Here is a 21,207-nt window from a genome sequence, read left to right as displayed (position 1 = left end):
GTTCAAAAACGTATTTATCCTTGCTTTAAAAACATTCAATGAGGGAGCCTCAACTGCTTCAACGGACAGGGAATTCCACAGACTCACAATCCTTTTGGTGAAGAAGTTCCTCCTCAACTCAGTCCTAAATCTGCTCCCCCTTATTTTGAGGCCATGACCCCCAGTTCTAGTTTCACCCGCCAGTGGAAACAACTTCCCTGCTTCTATCTTATCTATTCCCTTCATAATCTTACATGTTTCTATAAGATCTCCTCTCATTCTTCTGAATTCCAATAGTATAGCCCAAGTCTACTCAGTCTCTCCTCATAAGCCAACCCTCTCAACTCCAGAATCAACCTAGTGAATCTCCTCTGCACTCCCTCCAGTGCCAGTATATTCTATGTCAAGTAAGGGGGCCTGAACTGCATCTGGAGTAATGTGTGTGGCCTCACCAGCACCTTATACAGCTGCAACATAACATCACTGTTCTTAAACTCCATCCCTCTAGCAATGAAGGACAAAATTCCATTTGCTTTCTTAATTACCTGCTGCACCTGCAAACCAACGTTGTGATTCATGCACAAGGACACCCAGGTTCCTCTGCACAGCAGCACGCTGCATTTTTAACCATTTAAGTAATAGTCCATTTTGCTGTTATTCCTACCAAAATGGATGACCTTACACTTACCAACATTGTACTCCATCTGCCAGATCCTTGTCCATTCACTTAAACTATCTACATTCTTTGCAGACTTTCAGTGTCTTCTGCACAGTTTGCTCTGCCACTCAAAGTAGTGTCATCTGCAAATTTTGACACACTACACTTGGATGTACTCCCAATGCATGTCGTTGTTTGATGCAACAATGTTCAATAACATAGAATAATAAAAAAATTGCTGTGTATCTTACCTATATTTTTTCTCCACTAAATATCTGATCAAATTATATACGCCCACAATGGCAGAATGGTGTATTGCACCATTCTTATTAACTGAATTAGAATGGGTACATTTTAATTTTTAAAAAATTGTTCCTTTAAGTGCTGCAAAGATCATCACTTGGGCCAGTTGCTGTCTGTTTTGTTTCGACTATTCTGTCTTTGTTCATTGCTTAAAAATTGTGTAAGAACTTTAAATTTTCCTCTAACTGCAGTAGGATGCTGTACTTTGCCGCTTTTATTGAGATGTATCTCATTAGAAGGAAAAGTTATAATTTCCACTAAATTAGTTGCTAGATCATGTCTGCAAGTTCAATAAAGGCTCTAACTCTGCCAATTATCTTTTTGTAAATGGGTATATTTTCTCCTACATAATTCATGTTGGTATCAAATATAGTTTTCCTTATATCTAAGGATATTGCCAGTTGTGAATAATAGAAGGCTCATAATGTTACACGGCGTGCAACTATTCAAGGTAATGCTAGCTGGATGAATAGATGCATTTTCTCATCCTGCCCTTCAACCAGTTCAACTATTTAAACACAGAGGGTGAACCAAAGTTCACTTGAAATACCACTCTGGAAAAGGTACACCAGCGGGCACTAGGACCTTGACGACACATTTTCTACAGTGCTGGAAAACAGGATTACAAAAAAGTCCTGAACTTTTCTTTTCCCCAAAGAATCCTGCACACTAGGAAGCACAAATTAACATATTACATCCCCAACGTGAAAGACAATAAACATTTCAGAACGCTTGCTGAACTGTTAGCGCTGACTAAAAGTACAAACTTATACAGATTAGTTTTGAAAGCTTCACAAAACTTCACTTTTTACCCACTTTGATCACTGTAATCATATTGCAGTGACAAATGTTGAGTCATCAGTTATTATTGCTAATAAAGGCACGTAACAAGCACTTAACTCAAAACAAATGTACCAGCAGTAAAGCATCTTACGTTAAGTACTGAAGTATATGCAAATCCACTGTTAATTGTGGCACTAACCAGCTGATACGTGATGTGGAAATGCGTTTCTATCAGTGTGCCAATGGGTTAAGTTGGCTTCAGAATCAGTTCCTGGCCTTCTGAGTTTATATACCGTGGGCTCCCTGTACTTCATAATGTAGGCCAGTGTGGAGTGATATTCCGATTAGAAAGGTTAAAGAAGGAGCAGAGTACTCAAAGTGTTTGCATAGCACCTTCACCATGCTAAATATCCTAAGGCACTTCTCACAGGACTGCTAGCAAACAAAATCTGACACTGAGCCAATAATTAGGGCCAATGCAAAACGCCTCATAACAAAGGAGCAGAGGAAAGTTAAGGTAGGGAGGTGCTGGAAAGATTTACGGAGGGAATTTCAGCTGAAGATATGGCCATCGATGGTGGGGCCATTAAACTCAGGAATGATCAAGGAACAGAACTGGAAGGGCGCAGATTATTTCCAACTGAGGAATGCTCATCCCAAACAGAAATAGTGGGTAAAGTGTAAACACCCCCCTCCCTTTTTTGAAAAGGCAAGCACTTTCACAAATATCTGAATGAGAAAGAGTAGGCCATTCAGCCCCTTCAAGCCTGTTCTCCCATTCAATAAGATCAAGGTTGATCCAACTGTGGCCTTGGTGCCACTTTCCTGCCTACCCACCAATAATATCCGACTCCCTTGTTAGTCAAGAATCTAGCTAACTGTGCCTTAAAAATATTGATGTGGAGATGCCGGCGTTGGACTGAGGTGGGCACAGTACGAAGTCTCACAACACCAGATTAAAGGTTTATTTGGAATCATGAGTTTCTGGAACACCGTTCCTTCATCAGGTGTAAAAATACATCACTGAATCACAGGGTCACTGAATATAAAAATATTCAGTGATCCTGCCTCTCCTGGGGAAGAGACTTCCACAGATCACAACCTTCCAAGAGAAAACCAGCAAGAAAAATGTTTCAAACATTTTTGTAGCTCCTCAACTGGTTATTGAAGGGTAGTGTCTAAAATTCTGTTAGCTCGTAGTGTTTTAAGAGTATTTCTACCAATATAGCCAATTCCTGTGGAAGTTGTACCATATTTCGCCACTGTGCACACCTCATTGTTTTTGCCATCTGTACAGATGCTCGCCAGGTTCTTTCGCTGTACCGGGACCTTTCCAAGCAGAGCTTCACAGAATCCATTGTTTGCTTTCACAAGTGCTTTTCATCAGTTCTTCAGTCCCCTCCTCCTCCACAAGTCTGGAGGGCAGGTCAGCACTGTTTTGATCCAGCTCCAAGTTTGTAAAACCATGCACTGTGCGCTGTCAAAAAAAACCTGGGAGCCCCCAGTGCCCACTGTCCCAAAAATGCCTACTTGGAAGACCTGAGGCCCCCTTTCTGATCTTCACAAAAAGTGATCAAATGTCAGCCAGCAAAAAGAAACCTCTCTCTCTCCAAGTATCTCACCATCCCCCCCCCACCACCCCCTGGAAAAAAAAACCTTTGAAAACAATCCAGGTTCAACATTCAGTGCAAAATTTAGTATCTTTAACAACAAAAAAGGGTCTGATTGCAGCAGAGATTGATTTACTCGTTACTCCTTCCAGAAACTCCCAAGGACAAGCCATTCTGGGTGAAGACACCCGGGTAAAAATAGCCTTTTCCAGGCGCTATTTCTGCAGCTTTACTGACAGCCTTTTCTGCAGACACTTTAAACCCCCATCTCCACTGACTGGAGCCCGGCTGACAGTGTTCTGGATACAACAGCATTCATTTTTTTTCTCGCTTTAACTCCGTGCACGAACGGGGGGGGGGGGGAACAAAAAGCTTTAACACCTTACCTCATGTGTCAGTCAAATATCCCCCCCAAAAAAGTTGTCTTCTCAACTCCCTTCTCCACGGGTAAACTATCCGGACGGCAAAAAGCTCCCAAACTCTCTCTCTCTCTCAACTCCTCCAAGTCAGAGACACGCCAGGAGAAAAACAAACTAATGCATGGCAAATGGTGTAACTCGATCCATCTGAAGTCAATCCATCAAGGCAGCAGCAGCGAGCTGCCTACCAATAAGCCTGCATCAGCCAAGGCCTGTCCCACCCCCTCAGCATCTAAAGCTCAAGATGTGAGGCGTTCCTTTTCCCTGTGTCTGCCGACAGTGGGGCCTCCAACTCTCTGTGACCCCTTAGTGGCCCCCCGGCCACCCCCTCCCCTTCCCCCCAATAAGCTATAGCTGTAAAACCCTCAACAGAGTTTGTGTGTGTTTTTTGGGTAAGGCTGGAGAAAGGGGGGAGCTTAAAGTCACCACATTAAAAATGTGGATTTTTTCCTTTTTTAACCATATGCTAATTTAGAAATTGCTGTCAATTTTTTTGGCAAGTCAAATAAGCTGGAGGGACAATGTAAAAGGAGCAACCCCTTATAGGAAGGGAGGAGAGGAGAGGGGGGTGGGGTATATACTGCCCCAAAGAGTGCAAACTGGCGCTGGCCCTAATTGAATCTCAGCTACTCCCCCCTGCACTGCTCAGTGTAATGTTTATCTAAATGAATAACAACCCTGTTTCTATCCCCCCCCCTCTCTCTCCCCTCTCCTCTTCCATCCTTGGATGAGTTCACCATTGCCAAGAAGCGCAGCGACTGAAACACTGGCTACTTCTGAGAGGCTAATGCACCAGTCATAAGGTTTCCTTCTAACTGAAGCATTAACCCCTTTTCCAACTGAGCTTTAAGTAATAAACGTTTCTTCTGAGCGACCGAGCATTACTTAGTGCTCAGCTACAGGCAATTTTTTTTTGTAAAAATGAAAATTAAAATCCCCCATAATGAGTTTTTCTGAATATTAACTAGATATGACTAGCTGTTTGGTTTTAACAGAGAAAAAAATTGTATCAGAAGCAGGGTGAGGAATGAGGTTTGGTGCAAATGTCACAGCTTGAGACAGCCCACTACATTGCTAAGGTTTTTAGTTTCCTACATCCCATTTGTTTCACACACACACACACACACACACACAGGCTCAAAGCCATTAAAGTTGGCAGTAACCTTCCCGAGTTGGCAGCACTCTCTGTCTTAATCAGTTCACAAGCCATGGATGGTTTCAAAATCATTTTTTTCCAAATGGATTTCTAATGTTTTCACATATTTCAACAGCCACCATAGTTTGCATGCAAGGAGAATTCTGGATCAGCTTTCTGCTCTTGCACACTATGCATAATGACTATAATTTTAAGTACGTTTTTATTATGGAAGTCAGCTGACATAATTTCCTTTGTTAATTATTTAACAGCAATATGTTCAATAAGTGCTGCACAGAGTCCTATCTAGTAGTACAAGTCGCCTAGCAGTTATGTGAAAATTGCAAGATAAACACCGACCTCAAAGAAAATGTCGGCCTGGATCCGTAGTGCCTTCCAAGATCATCAGATTTTCAGGATTAAGTCTTATATTGGACAAAGGCAGCAGTTAGCTAGGACCGGGGCTATTCCACTTTCTTAAATGATTCTAGAATCAATAACACGTTAAGCCCATCAAATTAGCTGGTGTATCACAGAGAGCAACCTTAATAGATTTGAAGTTTTTTTTACTCATTTGTGGGACATGGGTGTCACTGGCTGGACAACATTTATTACCCATCTGTAGTCACTCTTGAAGGGCAGTTGAGAGTCAGCCACATTGCTGTGGCTCTGGAGGCAGATAAGGGCAGGTGATTTCCTTCCCTAAAGGACATTGGTAAATCTACTGATGACCATGAAGCCATTGTCCATTGTCGGAAAAACCGACAATGGACAATGGCTTCATGGTCATCAGTAGATTCTCAATTCCAGATTTTTTTTATTGAATTTAAGTTGCAAGTAACTATGGGCACTGAGTTACATGATGACATACAACACATTTTCTGAATGACATTTCTGATCATCAATTTTTCCCTTCTACAGATATCATCAAGAATTCACATCTGCTTAAGATTGCTGTGTGCTCATGTTGCACTTCACAGATGTACAATTGTTGGGGTTATGTACTTGAGAAGTCAAGAGAAAATGGGGGAAGAAATTTTGGTTTTAGATTTGATTTATTATTGTTACAGTGAAAAGTATTGTTCCTTGCGCAGTATGCAGACAAAGCATACCATACATAGAGAAGGAAAGGAGAGGGTGCAGAATGTAGTGTTACAGTCTTAGCTAGGGTGTAGAGAAAGATCAACTTAATAAAAGGTAGGTCCATTCAAAAGTCTGATGGCAGCAGGGAAGAAGCTGTTCTTGTTTATAATAGTGTTGTAGGGTTAATATTGCTGGAATTCGATGTTCTGGCAAAGGTCTTGTTAGATGAATGAACAAAGGACAAAATCTTCTACTTGCTCACAACACCTAAGAAAACAGAGACACACCCCGGCCCTCTGAGAGCGTGGTTTTTAGGCTCAAAGGGGATTGCAGAAAAATAAAAGGAATTTCTTAAAATGATGACTGATAGTTTAGTGAGTGGCAACAAATTATTATTGTGATCTGGAAGAATGGTCACTTAGATAAATGTGTGGCATTTGCTACTCCAGCTCAATACCACTCAGAGTCATAGAGGTTTACGGCATGAAAATAGGCCCTTTGGTCAAACTTGTCCATACTCCCCTCTTTTTAACCACTAAACTAGTGCCAATTGCCAATATCCCTCGATATCCACTCACATTGCTCCATCCAGCTCCTAGCAGGTAATCTTCTGTTCTTTGGTGACCATGGGTTGGATTTAATATATGCAGGAACAATGGTGGCCTGACCCACTGATCATGGAAGAGGCCCCACATCAATTTCCCATGAGATTGTGGCAAAACCTTGCCCACTTTAAGTCAGAGAGCGGAAGGGGCTGACACTGAATTCCCAGCTACTAATGGAGGGATGTCAATTAGACTCATTAATGAAACAAATACCATCCATTATCCCTGAGCCTAACACAACTTAGTGCTGTTTTAGGGATTAAAATGGAAGCCGCATGAGTCGTCCCCTGAAGAGAGCTCTGAGCAAACCTGGTTAGTAGCTAGGGACTGTGCCAAATCAGCAGACTCAGTATCGGGGGAGGGCTACTGAAAGCCACCCCTGTGCACTTAACTCCAGTGCTCCACCTCACCCACAATCTCCACCTTTCAATCCCCATCCTGCCATCACGCACCTTTGGTCTGCGGGTCCCACCATCATCTGGGCCTCTGGCAGATAAATTAGCATGTGGCATTGCCAGTGTTGGACTGGGGTAGGCACAGTAAGTAGTCTCACAACACCAAGTTAAAGTCCAACAGGTTTATTTGGTAGCACAAACTTTCGGAGCACTGCCCCTTCATTAGGTGAGTGAAGAGTTCAGTTCACAAACAAGGCATATATGGACACAAACTCAATTACAAGATAGTGGTTGGAATGTGAGTCATAACAGGTAACCAAGTCTTTACAGATGCAGACAATGTGATTGGAGAGAGGGTTAAGCAAAGGTTGAAGAGATGTGAATTGTCTCCAGCCAGGACAGTCAGTGAGATTTTGCAAACCCAGGCAAGTCATGGGGGTTACAGATAGTGTGATATGAACCCAAAATCCCAGTTGAGGCCGTCCTCATGTATGCGGAACTTGGCTGTCATTTATTACTGGCAGCCATCGCTCCCACAGCTGGCATGAGGAGCCGCTGGTCCGTGATTGGCAGGCAGCTCTCGGTGGGTGGGTGTTTCATAGGCCACCTCGTATTGGCCACCGAGATGCCTGATTCTGATAGGCCTCCCTCCCTCACGCAACTGGGGGGATTTGCCAATGGTTCACATTCTGGTCTGCAAGACTCCCTCTGCCCACCAAAATCCCAGCTCATTCTTATTCATGGAAAAACCCTTTGTGTTTAATCTGTGCAGTTGCTTCCTCTGATTTTTAGATTTACTTTGAATACAAAATTTGTGTTATCTCTTTCTCCATTCATTTGGTCTTTATTCTCTCCACTTGGACTTTTTTCTTGGCTTCCCACATGTTGACTCACTCTTTTCTGTTCTCATTTTCATTACACTGGATTTCCTTTTGCTTCTCCACCCATTCTTCAGGTTGATTTACCTACACAGTTCATCAACTTCAGTATCTATTCCTGGTTAGTTTCCGGTTACCATTTGAAAAAAAAGTTTGTTCCATGTTCACTATGTCTCCTTCTTTGTTTCAGCAGCGGAGGGCAGGGGGTGGGGGTGGGGGTGGTGTGTGCATGTGTGTGTGTGTGTGTGTGTGTGTGGGGGGGGGGAGGTGGTGGGGGGGAACTCTTTTGTTCTGGCATGCGTACAACAAGTGAAGGGGAGATGCAGCGAGACACCAGAGGCGGGTGACCCGCATAGTGAGATCAAGCAAAGGCGAGGCAGGATTTAATTGGAAATGTTAGGCCATAAAACAGGTTGCAAATGAACCGAGGAGACAAAGGCAGACAGAAAAAAGACAGTTAAGCTGGGAGAGAGCAGTGTGGGGGGGGTGCTTCCTCACTGATGACTTTGAATCATATGGAGCGAATATTCTCAGATGTGTGAGCTACATAGTAAATAGTAAACATAACATTTATTGCTGAATAACTGATCTTTCAAAAAAAAAATGAAGGAGTAATGCAGGAAAACTATAAAGCTGGCAATTTCATAGAATAGAATCCCTACAGCGCAGAAAGAGGGCAATCGGCCCATCGAGTCTGCACCGACCACAATCCCTCCCAGCCCCTATTCCCCGTAACCCCACATATTTATCCTACTCATCCCCCGACACTAAGTGGCAATTTAGCCTGGCCAATTAACGTAACCCGCACATCTTTGGAAAAGACTAAACTGGAATGGGAAAAAAAAAGTGAAAATGGTTTTCTACAGGCACCTTTGGGATAAGTGGATGGTTAACATAGGGATATGGCAATAATGCTTTTGGTGGAGATTGAGAAAGTGGGAGAAATACCGAGTCAATGCTTTGCCTTTATTTCTGCAGAGATGGTGGTTTCGAAATGGAACAACTGAGATTGGTTATGGAACAGTTACTAACTGTTTATCACTCAGAGAAGATACAGAACAAATTACTCAAACAGAAGGACCATAGTTTTACGTGCTCCCCCCACCCCCACCATAGGTTCTGAGGAGCACGGGGCGGGGGGAAGGAGGTGTGTTGGACATGCGGGGAGTGGATATAAAATTGCATGGATGAGATTATCCCTCTGGGTTCCTGCCCGCCCCAGCCAGGTAACATTTTTAAGCTGATGCGAGCAGAACCTTGGACAGGAAGCTTGTTCTCACCCCAACTAAAGCACTTGTGTAGCCATTTAATGACAACTTAAAGGCCGTGTCCCATCAAACCTCAATTTTAGGCCAGTGGGCAGGCGATAGAACACAGGGGTAGGGGAAACACACATATAATTAAGTATAATGTGGGGATGCCAGTGTTGGACTGGTGTGGGCACTGTAAGAATTCTCACAACTCCAGGTTAAAGCCCAACAGATTTATTTGGTAGTAAACATCACTAGCTTTCAGAGTGTTGTTCCTTCGTCAGGTGAGTGGGGAGTTCTGTGCCTTTACATGTCATGTTTGTGATCAGAACTCCCCACTCACCTGATGAAGGAGCAGTGCTCCGAAAGCTAGTGGTGTTTACTACCAAATAAACCTGTTAGACTTTAACCTGGTGTTGTGAGTCTTCTTACTGTGCCTCCCTCTCTACCCAGCCTATTCTCCAAGACCCCGTTAGCCCCCTGTTTATCCCCCACATCTCCGCCCTACAGCCTTTTCCTCCTCACCCAGGGACTCCTGCCGCTTACTTTGTCCTCCAGTTCCCTCCTGGAAATTAGTGCCAGGCAGCTTCCTGCAGTGCCTCTTCTGGCCACTGGAGCACTATGCCCGGAGAGACCGCAGAGCTGATTGACTGAAAGCTAGAGGTGTTTATTACCAAATAAACCTGTTGGACTTTAACCTGGTGTTGTGAGAATTCTTACTGTGTTTACTCCAGTCCAATGCCAGCATCTCCATCATGACTACCATCGAGAGGGAGGTCACCGGGTCTTAAGGCAGCGCCAGTCCAAAGGGAGATTCCGATGCAGGCGCACCTGCCTTTCCCTCACGATTATATTTAATTCTAGTAAGAAGTCTCACAACACCAGCTTAAAATCCAACAGGATTATTTAGAATCACGAGCTTTCAAAGTGCTGCTCCTTTATCAGGTGAGTGGTGACGAAGGAATAGCGCTCCGACTCCTGCCCGACTGAGGGGCAGAGGTCTCACCTTCTGCCAATCAACACTCATTAGGGCGTAAGGTGGCATGGGGGCTGCCGGCGTTGGCAGGGCATCTTTGGAGAGTACCCGCCATTCTGAAAATTCAGGCCGATGTTGCATCCTAGTATCTTGAGGGAACCTCAAGAAATATCACATGTTCTGACCACAATTTTCCAACATGTTGTCCTGGGTGGTAGGAAGGAGGAATGGAACAGGAAGGTGGCTGATCTAACTGCTACTGGACAGCACAGTATCACAGTGGTTAGCACTGCTGCTTCACAGCTCCAGGGACCTAGGTTCGATTCCTGGCTTGGGTCTCTATCTGTGTGGAGTTTGCACATTCTCCCTGTGTCTGGGTGGGTTTCCTCCGGGTGCTCCAGTTTCCTCCCACAGTCCAAAGATGTGCGGGTCAGGTTGATTGGCCATGCTAAAAATTGCCCATTAGAGCCCTGAGATGTGTAGGTTAGAGAGATTAGTGGGTAAATATGTAGGGATATCGGGGTAGGGCCTGGGTGGGATTGTGGTCGGTGCAGACTCAATGGGCCGAATGGCCTCTTTCTGTATTGTAGGGTTTCTATGATATTCTATTCAATGATGATAACTTGCACTTTGAAAAGGGTTAAGTTAGGCAAGTACAGGACGGTTTGTTATACTTTAGCGGCTTGTGTGGAGAGACAGATTTGACAAGCTGAATGGCCTATTTCTGTGTTGGAACATCATGTGATTCATCCTTTACAAAAGTGTTTAGCCAAGTTTTAATCTTCACATGATATTTTTTTCCTAATTCATGGATGGCTGCTCATTTAAAAAAAAAACATATAAATAAGTCCTGCTCTTTCTGTCCCAAATGGATTTTGTTGTTCGAAATGTAATCAGTTTAACTTGTGTTTCTGGGAGGAAGTGGATTTCCACAGTTAAGATGAAGCTAGGAAAATCTGAAAACAAGTATAATTACAGACGGCACTTAAGCAAATGTTACAACTTCCCTTCTGGGAGGCTGTTTAACAAATTCATACGGATAAGAAGAAACTTAGGAAGAGTACACTTAAAAGCAACATTAAAGCTAGGGATGAAATTCCAGCAACGCACAGACATATACCAGGTACAAACGATGGAAAAATTGGTGCCTAATTTATGATTAGTTCAGGAAGTGAGGTTGACCTCAGGTGCCAGCACTGACCCATGATGCAGGTCTCATATCGTTAATTTGGGTTGTTAATTCACCATGATATCCAAACAGGAATTCCAATGAGTCACTTGCTGCCAGACTCATCCCTTTCAAAGTTCAAGGAGAGTTCAGTAGATGCCTTGAAGAGGAGTGTAAAAACTATCCAAGCTTTATTGTTGGGCCTCCATCATCTCAAGGCCGTTGCCTAGCCCAGGTTGTCCTACTCATCTCTTGGACATCAGTTGTCTCTGTCCCACCTCCCCTGATTTCCACATCTCGGAATATGTCAATGGCCAGCTCAGGCGTCATGAGAACGTACAGGCACCTCTTTGAGAAGCTGGCCAGCACACTGTTGTTCTTGGTCAGGATGTTCCAAGCTCTGTGCTCACTCTGCATCACACAGACTACCCTACAACTGCTTTAAAATGAGGAGATGGCAATAAACTGGGAAGCACATGTCTACAGCAGCATTGCAAAAAGTGTCAAGAATCTTAAAATCCCTACAGGAGGCTATTCAGCCCATTGAGCCTACAATGACAACAATCCCACCCAGGCCCTATCCCCGTAACCCCATTTATTTACCCTCTGACAACCCTGCTAATCCCTCTGACACTAAGGGTCAATTGCGCACAGCCAATCAACCTCACCCACAGGTTTTGAGTGTGGGAGACAACCGCAGCACCCGAAGGAAACCCACGCAGACACAGGGAGAATGTGCAAACTCGACACAGACAGTCAGTCACCCAAGGCAGGAATTGAACCTGGCGGCTGTGAGGAAAAGTGCCTCATTGCTGTTGCCATACCAGGTGCAGACCTTCCTTTGAATCCAAATTACATTGAAGTTAATGAGACAGATGTCTGACATCACAAGACACACATTTACAGGCATAAGTTCAAGAGGGATAGGGTCTCTCTGCTTTGTTTGGTGCTGTGGCTTAAGCTGCTTTACCAGGTCTTTACCAGAGGGAAGCACTTCCCTCGCACTTATAAACAAAGAGACAAGAACTGCCCTCTGCAGTGCTATGAAAGTCTGCTGTATCACCTAAAAGCCCCGAAGACAAACACAGGAACTGGTTCATCTAAGATCATTTTACAGAAACTGGCTTTCTTAACACCATGGTATAAATGAGCCAAGATTCAGTCAACAGCCAGAAATACAGGTCCCTGCTTTAGTGATCAATAGGTTCATAAGAATATAAGAAATAGGAGCAGGAGTAGGCCAACTAGCCCTTCGAGCCTGCCCCGCCATTCAATAAGATCACGGCTGATCTGTCATGGCTCAGTTCCACATTCCCGCCCTCTCCCCATAACCCTTAATCCCCTCGCTTATCAAAAACCCATCAACCCGCGTATCATTGGATTTGTAATCCAGAGACCTAGGGCAAGGCTCTGGGGACCTGGGTTCGAATCCCACCATGGCAGATGGTGAAATTTCAATGCAATGAAAATCTGGTTGATTGTCAAAAAAAACCATCTGGTTCACTAACGTCCTTTAGGGAAGGAGAGCTGCCATCCTTACCTGGCCTAGCTACCTGTGAATCCAGACACATATTAATGTGTTACTCTCTTAAATGCCCTCAGAAATGGCCCAGCAAACCTCTCAGTTGTATCCAACTGCTATGAAGCATACAAAAAGGAAAACAACCAGACAGATAACCTGGCATCAACCTAGGTACTGGAAATGACAGTAGCCAACATCACCTGTCAAATCTGCAGAGTCCTCCTCACTAATATCTTCAAAGTTGGAGAGCTGTCTCACAGAGCAGTCAAGCAACAGCCTGAAATAGTCATTCTCATGGAATCATACCTTACAGATACTGTCGCAGATACCACCATCACCATTCCTTGGTATGTCCTGTCCCACTGGCAGGAGTGACACAGCAGAAGCAGTGAGCAGTTGGGAGGCAGTTTCTCTTGGTGTTCTCAACACTGACACTGGATACCATGAAGTCTTGTGGCATCAGATCAAATGTGAGCAAGGAAACTGCCTCCTTATTACCATGTAACACCTCCCTCAGCAGATGGTTCAGTACTCATTTATACTGAACAACACAGAGAGGAGGGTGACAAGACGCACAGAATGTAATCTGAGAGGGAGCCTTCAATGTTCATCATAAAGCACGGCTCAGTAGCACCACTAAAGACCAAGCCAGTTAAGTCCTAAAGGATGTGGCTGCTCGACTGGGTCTGTGGCAGGTGGTGAGGGACTTGGAGGGGAACTTCCATTCCCATGAATCTGCTGCCCTTGTCCTTTTAGATGGTAGCAGTGATGGGCTGTGGGTCTCACAGTTTCAATTCCAGCCTTGGGTGACTCTCTATGAAGTCTGCACATTCACCCCATGTTTGCGTGGGTTTCCTCCGGGTGCTCCGGTTTCCTCCCACACTCCAAAGACGTGCGGGCTAGGTTGATTGGCCATGCTAAATTGCTTTTTAATGCTGGGGGGATCAACAGGGTAAATATGTGGGTTATGGTTGGGATTGTTTTCAGTGCAGTCTCAATGGGCTGAATGGCCTCCTTCTGCAGTTGTAGGGACACCACTATGATACTACAATGAAAGTTAAATGGCAAGAATACACTATCTTTAAATGATGAAAAGAACCATTCTTATCCTCCTGTGGTATATTACAAAGAAGATTAATTTTAAAAACACAAAGGAGATCAACACTAGACAAAGATCAGAACCTGCACCGATATCCAATTCAGACAATAGTGGAATAATGTTCCAAACTATCACACAAGTGGGATACAAGTTGGTCTCAAATTCGTCTTTTCACCTTGTCAGTGGTGAGGTTAAACTATTTATTTTAAATAGATGGGTGCCACTGCTAACATAACCAAGGTAGGCATTTCAGACAAACACAATAACACTGGTATCCTACTGTGTTAAGGCCAAAGATTGTTTTCTTTCTGTTCAGCTGAACTTTGCACCCTGCACACACAGACATTCAAATTCCTGTCGGAATATGGTAAAGACAAGTGCATCTTTTTTGCCAATAAAAAGTAATTTGAACATAAAAATCTGGATGTCTGGTGTTCATTTAACGTCAGGAAGATTTGCAGCTAATGGCCGTGTTCTGATTAAAATAAATCGTACTTGTCAATGCATTCAGCTGTTTGTGTAGATGGCCTAAAGCAACCAGCATGAGCAGAAAACATGTTATCAATAATACAAAGAATTATTTAGAACTCTAACATTGTAATCATGCAATATTATCAATATTTAAAATGAATATGTATCGTCAGAATCCCCATTCTCCCACAGAGAGGGAAAAGAAAATCATTCATGTGCAAAAAATCCATCATTTCGAGGTAACGCTTAAAGTAATCAATTTCATGCCATTTCCATTTCTAAATGTTCGATGTGTTAATAATAATGTACACTGGAAGGAGAAAATCAATGTAAATCAGTCTGAAACCTCCATCAAGAATAACTTAATTCATGGACAGTTCAAAGGTACTGTGCTGTAAGAGTATTTGTTCAATAGGAAGAGAACTATGTTCTGTCATTAATTCTATCCATTTAATTTGGCTTTTCCAATAGCCAGCAGCAATGTCTATAAATATTATGAAGGCGTTGATAGATTAAAAAGTAAACCAGAGTCTTAAACTCTGCAAGTTTACCTGAATCCACCTGCCTCTTTTACATTTCTGAGATATTTTGATCATTTTCTGCTGTAAGAAATTAGGAAAAACATTCCTTCTGAAAACAAAATATATTTTCACGAGTTAAGGTAATGCTTTCAGACAATAGCCAGTTAAATGGGGTCAGTTTAGCTCAGGTTGGTTTGGCCGGACGGCTGGTTAGTGATGCAGAGCGATGCCAACAGCATGGGTTCAGTTCCCGTACTGGCTGAGGTTATTCGTGAAGGCCTCGCCTTCTCAATCTTGCCCCTTGCCTGAGGTGTGTGATGATCCTCAGGGTAAATGACCACCAATCACCTCTCTTCACCCCCCCCCCCCCCCCTGCTCCCGCCATCAAGGGGAGAGCAATCTATGGTCATCTGGGACGATGATGACTTTACCTTTACCTAATTAAATACTCAGATTAATTTTCCCATTGACTAGAAATAATAAATTTTCATTGCCTTAGCAACTGAGAAACATTGGGCAGAATTTAATGTCTTCATACTGGTGAGTTTAGTGGCAGGGATATCTAATTAAGAGGGACTAATTGTTTTTCAGTTTCTGACCTGATAAACCCCACAGTGGGAAGGTTTGTGAATAGCCGTTCTAACCTGCCACTAATGGAGGCCCTTAAAAAGGCAACCTCATTCATTCATGAGATATGGGCATTGCTGGCTAGGCCTGCATTTATTGTCCATCACTAATTGCCCTTGAGAAGGTGATGGCGAGATGCCTTCTTGAGTCGTTGCAGTCCCTGTGGTGTAGGTGAGGATGTTTCCTCGTGGAAGAATTGAGGATTGAGGGGGGGTTCACTGTTCAAAAGTAGGGGTGGCCTATTAAAATGAAGACGAGGCAAAAATCTTTCACTCATGAGTCTTTGGAACTGTCTTCCTGAAAAGCAGAGTCTTTGAATACTTTTAAGGCTGAGATGAGTAAATTCTGGGTAACAAGGGGATAATAGGGGATCATGGGGAGTGAGCAGGATGAAGATTTGAGGTTACTATCACATCAGTCATGATCTTATTAAACGGTCGAGCAGGCTCCAGGGGCTGAGTGGACGATTCCTGCTCCTTGTTCGCAGGTTTGTGTGTACGCTCACGGTGCTGTTAGGGAGGGAGTTCCCACTAAAGAGTCTGATCCTGCCTCGCCTGCTGTCTGTGTCCCCCCGGGCAATACAGGGCCTCAGATGGGTGCATTACCACAGCTACCAGACCTCCCTGGCGCTGCTGAGCAATGAAGAGCTGAGGTTTCTAATTGGCTGGTAACCCTCCTGGGGAAGGCCTGCTGTTGCCCTGTTCAGTGTTTGGACATAATGTGGTGTGAATGCTCTAAAAGAGGCGACACGGGATCCTTGCCAGCTCTCCAGCCAGGAGGCAAAACCCCTGTCGCCTCCATTAAACATCGCCCTTCTGTGTTGAAAAACCTTTGATTCTCTCACTGGTTGTTAAAACTGAGACAGAAAAAGGTTTTTTTCTTAACAGCGAGCTTCAAGTTAGCCTGGACTAAAAAACGATGTAAATTATGACTTAGTGGGTCATTTTATTTTTCAGTCCATAGCTGACTTGAAAGAAAATAATATGCTAAAGTAAATCCTCCTTTTCCCACTGGGGGTATCACTGCGGATTTTTTTGTTATGGGAAGTATTCTGCAAACGTTTTGAAAAATCTGGAATTACTATTTTTGTTCAGTTATGTATATTCTGCAAAATAACACAGTTCCTTGTTTTCCCATCAACTTGATCCCACCCGGTCTTTCCTCAGTCTCCCTTTGAAACAGTTGACCAATATCCTGTTCGGATTTCAAGGAGGGAGGAGGAACTACGTGCTGTTGCACCTTTGTACCAGTAGCAATAGGGCAAGTCGGTGACACACTGGTAACGTCACAGGACTAGTAATCCAGAGGCCCAGGCTAATATTTGGAGAACACAGCTTTGAATCCCACCAATGGCAGCCAATAAATTCAATTAAAAAATCTGGAATTGAAAGCTGTTCTCAGTCATGGTGACCAGGAAGTTACTATAAGACCATAAGACATAGGAGCAGAATTAGGCCACTCGGCCCATCGAGCCTGCTCTGCCATTCAATCATGGCTGATTTTTCTCTCATCCCCATTCTCCTGCCTTTTCCCCATAATCCCGACCCCCTTATTAATCAAGAACCTATCTATCTCTGTCTTAAAGACACCCAATGACCTGGCCTATTGTCGCAAAAACATATATGGTTTAGGGAACAAAATCTTCCAGCCTCACCCAGTCTGGGACAAGTGGGACACCAGGCCCATGCCAACGTGGTTAACTCTTAACTCCCCTTGAAATAGCAACCTACTCAGTTCAAGGGCAATTGGGAATGGGCAATCAATGCCATCCTTGCCATCGGTGCCCACATCCCAGGATAAGAGTAAAACAAATTGAGTCAATATTTAAATGAAACTGCTCAAACCCTTTTTAGAACCGATTGATGCTGCTGAACTCAAAAGTAGACATCAAACTCCAAATCATTCATCACATTTCCCAGTTGTTCTATCACCATCCAATGCACGTACCCTCCTCTGGGAGGTGTCTTGAGACGTAACTATGTTGACAGTATTGTATAAATACCATTGTTGGTGATGAACAAGAGAAATTGGCAATTATTTTCAAATAGAATAGTGTTTTCTCTTTGTTTTAAAAGAAATGAAACTCTATCATAGTGCTTTGTGATAACTATGCATTGTCCCAAAGCCATTTCTTTTTTAAAACCCTGTGTGAATACCACTTTATTCAAAGCAGCAACCCTTGTTTTTCTTTTTTGTTGCAAAATAACAAAAGGATCCAACACTTCAACTCAAAAATAAGCAATAATAATATTTATGCTGACACAGGGTTAAATTTAAACTTGCAGAGTATGCCTTTGACATTCAGATAGCCAACACCAATTTGTTCTTTGTTTACAATCTAAAAGAAAGCTTTTCTCTTTGCTGCCCCCTTTTTAAATTGCATTTTAAATTCCCATTCTTAGTTTTGTCTCACCTGCATTTAATGAAGATTTTAATTAACCTTTCAAGTGCCGTACATTGCTGGAAATTTCCATTGAAAACAACGCTTTCTTGAATTTTCCCTTTGATTGTAAAATGGTTGCAGCACAGAAGGTGCTCATTTGGCCCATCATGTTCGTGCTGGCTCTCAGCAAAAGCAATTCGCCTGGTTCCACTTTCCTGCCTTTTTCATCCCCTGAAGCCCTGCGATTTTCCCCTTCAGATAACTGTGCGTGGTGGCACAGTGCACGGTGGCTCAGTGGTTAGCACTGCTGCCTCACAGTGCCAGGGACCCGTGGTTCGATTCCCAGCTTGAGTCACTGTCAGTGTGGAATTTACACCTTCTTCCTGTGTTTGCATGGGTTTCCTCCCGCAGTCAAATGGTGTGCAGGTTAGGTGAATTGGCCATGCTAAATTGACTCTCAGTGTACCCAGACACCGGAGTGTGGCGACTAGGGGATTTTCACAGTAACTTCATTACAGTGTGAATGTAAGCTGAGTTGTGACACTAATAAATAAACTTTACTTAATTTTATTTCATTCCCTCCTGAAGGCCTAAATTGCCTCTAAGACATTCTCAGGTTATGCATTCTGGGTCCTCACATTGCGCTGCATTAAAAAAAAGTTTGCCCTTGTGTCACTGTTGCTTCTTTTGCCTTAAAATGGTGTGCTCCAGTTCGCAACCCTTCCACTAACGGGAACAGATCCCTCACGATTTTGAACACAACAGTAAATGCCAAAGATCTGTGAGTGAGAATATTAACACTTCTTCTACTGAAAAACACTTTTTGACTCTACACCAATCCAATATCAGTGTAGTTGTTCTGTTTTGCTACAGTACTTTCATATTAAAAAGGATTCTGACCAAGATGCTATTGATTTTCACTTTATTGAATATGGATGGATGGCAGTTTCTGCCAATAATCAGTGCATCCATACAAAATGTGGACATTAAATTCTTGCTATCTGTTATGAACAAAGGATTTTACTAATGGAGAATACATTTCCATATGTACGGTGGGGCTTATTGTTCACAATAAGACTGTATTATCGTGCAACCAGGACTTAGTTGCAACATCAGAACTGCAAATGCAAAAGAACTCTTTGCCAAAACAGCACCAAAAAAGCAGATGCAGGGGGTGCAGAGTGCTGTTTTCCTTTCCAAGTCCGTCCCCTCTGCTTCTACAGTGGAAGTGAGCACGTCAAAATGTTGAACAGATGGTCCTTATTACCAATGTTGGAACATTAAGAGAGGTTTAACAGAATACTAGCCATGTCAGCAGGAATTGTTCCACCCCATTGAACACTGTGCTACAAGGTGAAGGATTCTGCTTATTCCTTGAGAGTAAGGGAGAGGGAAGAAGAGGGAGGGAAAGAAAGAAATTGATCTTAACATCAGAAGCAACTTAATACTATAATATTTATATAATACGAAAGGAGATTTTATATTTTGATAGTTTTTTTTGCCTCAGTTTAGACAAAAGGAATTTTTAAAAAAACTCTTTGCTCTCTCTGACCTTTTTAACCCCTCTTCTGAAAGCTGGGATATACAATTCCATGAACACCGGCTGAATCCGAGGCCTCACTCATTAAGTTGTCTTTGTTTATGTCTCGGCTAAAACACTGAGCATTTACAGGGTTTTTGACTGATACCTGGGATGGGGGCTGGGAGGGTTATTTTCTGAAGAAAGGTTGGTCCTGTATCCACTGGAATTTAGAAGAATAAGAGGTGATCTTGTTGAAACATTTACCATCCTGAGGGTTACTTGACAGGGTGGGTGCTGAAAGGATGTTTCTCTCGTGGGAGAGATTAGAACGAGGGGATACTGTTTAAAAATAAAGGGCCTCCCTTTTAAGATGGGGATTAGGAGGTTTTTTTCTCTCAGAGGGTCATGACACTCTCTTCCCCAGAGAGCAATGGAGGCAGGGTTATTGAATATTTTTAAGGCAGAGGTAGAAAGATTCTTGACTAAAAAAGGAGTCAAAGGTTATCGAGGATAGGCGGGATATGGAGTTGAGTCCACAGTCTGATCAGCCGTGATCTTACTGAATGACAGAACAGGCTTGAGGGACTGAATGGTCTACTTCTGTATCTAATTCACATGTTTCATATACTGAGCATCAGTTAAGCTTAACACTGCCTACAACTGATATCCATATATAGGTATTTCTCAGTTTGAGTTATTGAATAATCATTTGGAATGGGAATCCTGATTAATTCTCACTTCCTTAATGCTAGTGCACTGAACCCAGTTACGTGCTGGCTAGGGCATTTACTAAGTCATGAGAGATCCTGGCATCTTAGCCCTGAAATTACTTTGGGTGGCGTTGGCACAACTTGCATCAAATTCCCCTCTTTGCTATTTTATAGAGGTTGAGTTCCTCATTAAGTTTAAATTATAGATACATTTGACACTAAAGGGAGCCAGTAGCCTCATTGTGTCTGCCCCAGTCAAGAAAAGCCTGAACCCACTTTCCATCTCTAGGTCTGTAACTTTGTAGATTGTGGATCTTCCAAGTGCACATCCAAATACATTCTTTAAATAAGATGAATAAGATGGGAAGCACAGCGGGCCAGTTGTTAGCATTGCTGCCTCACAGCACCAGGGACCTGGGTTTGATTCCAGCCTCAGGTCATTGTTTGTGTGGAGTTTGCATGTTCTGCCTGTGTCTGTGTGGGTTTCCTCCGGTTTTCTCCCACACTCCAAAGATATGAGAGTTAGGTGGATTGGCCATGCTAAATTGCCCCTTACTGTTCCAGTATATGGAGGTTAGAGGATTAACAGGATGGGGGTTATGGGAATGGAGCCTGGGTAAGATGTTCTGTCATAGAATTAGTGCAGACTCGATGGACCGAATGGCCTCCTTCTGCACTGTAGGAATTCTATGATTCTAAGTCTATTAATGTTTTGAAAAGTGCAATTTTATTCACTTGATGTTACCCATACCAAATTATACCAGCAGAGAGAGTCTGCAAGTAGAAGCAGAGGCCAGAATCCTCTGGACCTTAAGATAGGATGAAGGATCTGTGCGTGCCTGAAGAGTTGGTATTTTGGCATTCGGACTGATACCCACCCCCACTCCATAATCCACATCCTGCAAGACTCTGCAGAATGGTGGCAGAGAGGTTAGGATTGCTGCCTCATAGCGCCAGGGACCAGGGTTCGATTCCATGCTTGGGTGACTGTCTGTGTGGAGATTTTACGTTCTCCCTGTGTTTGCGTGGATTTCCTCCAGGTGCTCCGGTTTCCTCCCACAGTCCAAAAAAAGAGGTTTACAGCCTGGAAACAGGCCCTTCGGCCCAACC

General features: G+C 43.3%; 1 protein-coding gene across 6 annotated transcripts in view; it reads right to left on the bottom strand.

Moving 5' to 3' along the window:
* The window catches only part of sema6d (semaphorin 6D), a 322,868-nt gene that overhangs the window by 49,595 nt on the left and 252,066 nt on the right, over positions 1-21,207 (bottom strand). For 4 of the 6 annotated variants that reach the window (XM_080214357.1, XM_080214361.1, XM_080214360.1 and 1 more), the window contains exon 1: positions 3,720-3,884. The exons of 1 other annotated variant lie outside the window; for it this stretch is intronic. The gene's annotated coding sequence lies outside the window, so the exon portion shown is untranslated. Of the gene's footprint in view, positions 1-2,995; positions 3,276-3,719; positions 3,885-21,207 lie in introns of those variants that run through there. One more of the 6 variants, XM_080214359.1, reaches the window with a different exon arrangement.

Source organism: Carcharhinus amblyrhynchos, chromosome 28, assembly GCF_965287045.1.
Source record: "Carcharhinus amblyrhynchos chromosome 28, sCarAmb.v2.hapA, whole genome shotgun sequence".
Lineage (NCBI taxonomy): Eukaryota > Metazoa > Chordata > Chondrichthyes > Carcharhiniformes > Carcharhinidae > Carcharhinus > Carcharhinus amblyrhynchos.
The sequence above is the reverse complement of the archived record's forward strand: the minus strand, read 5'-3'. Positions and strand labels throughout refer to the sequence as shown.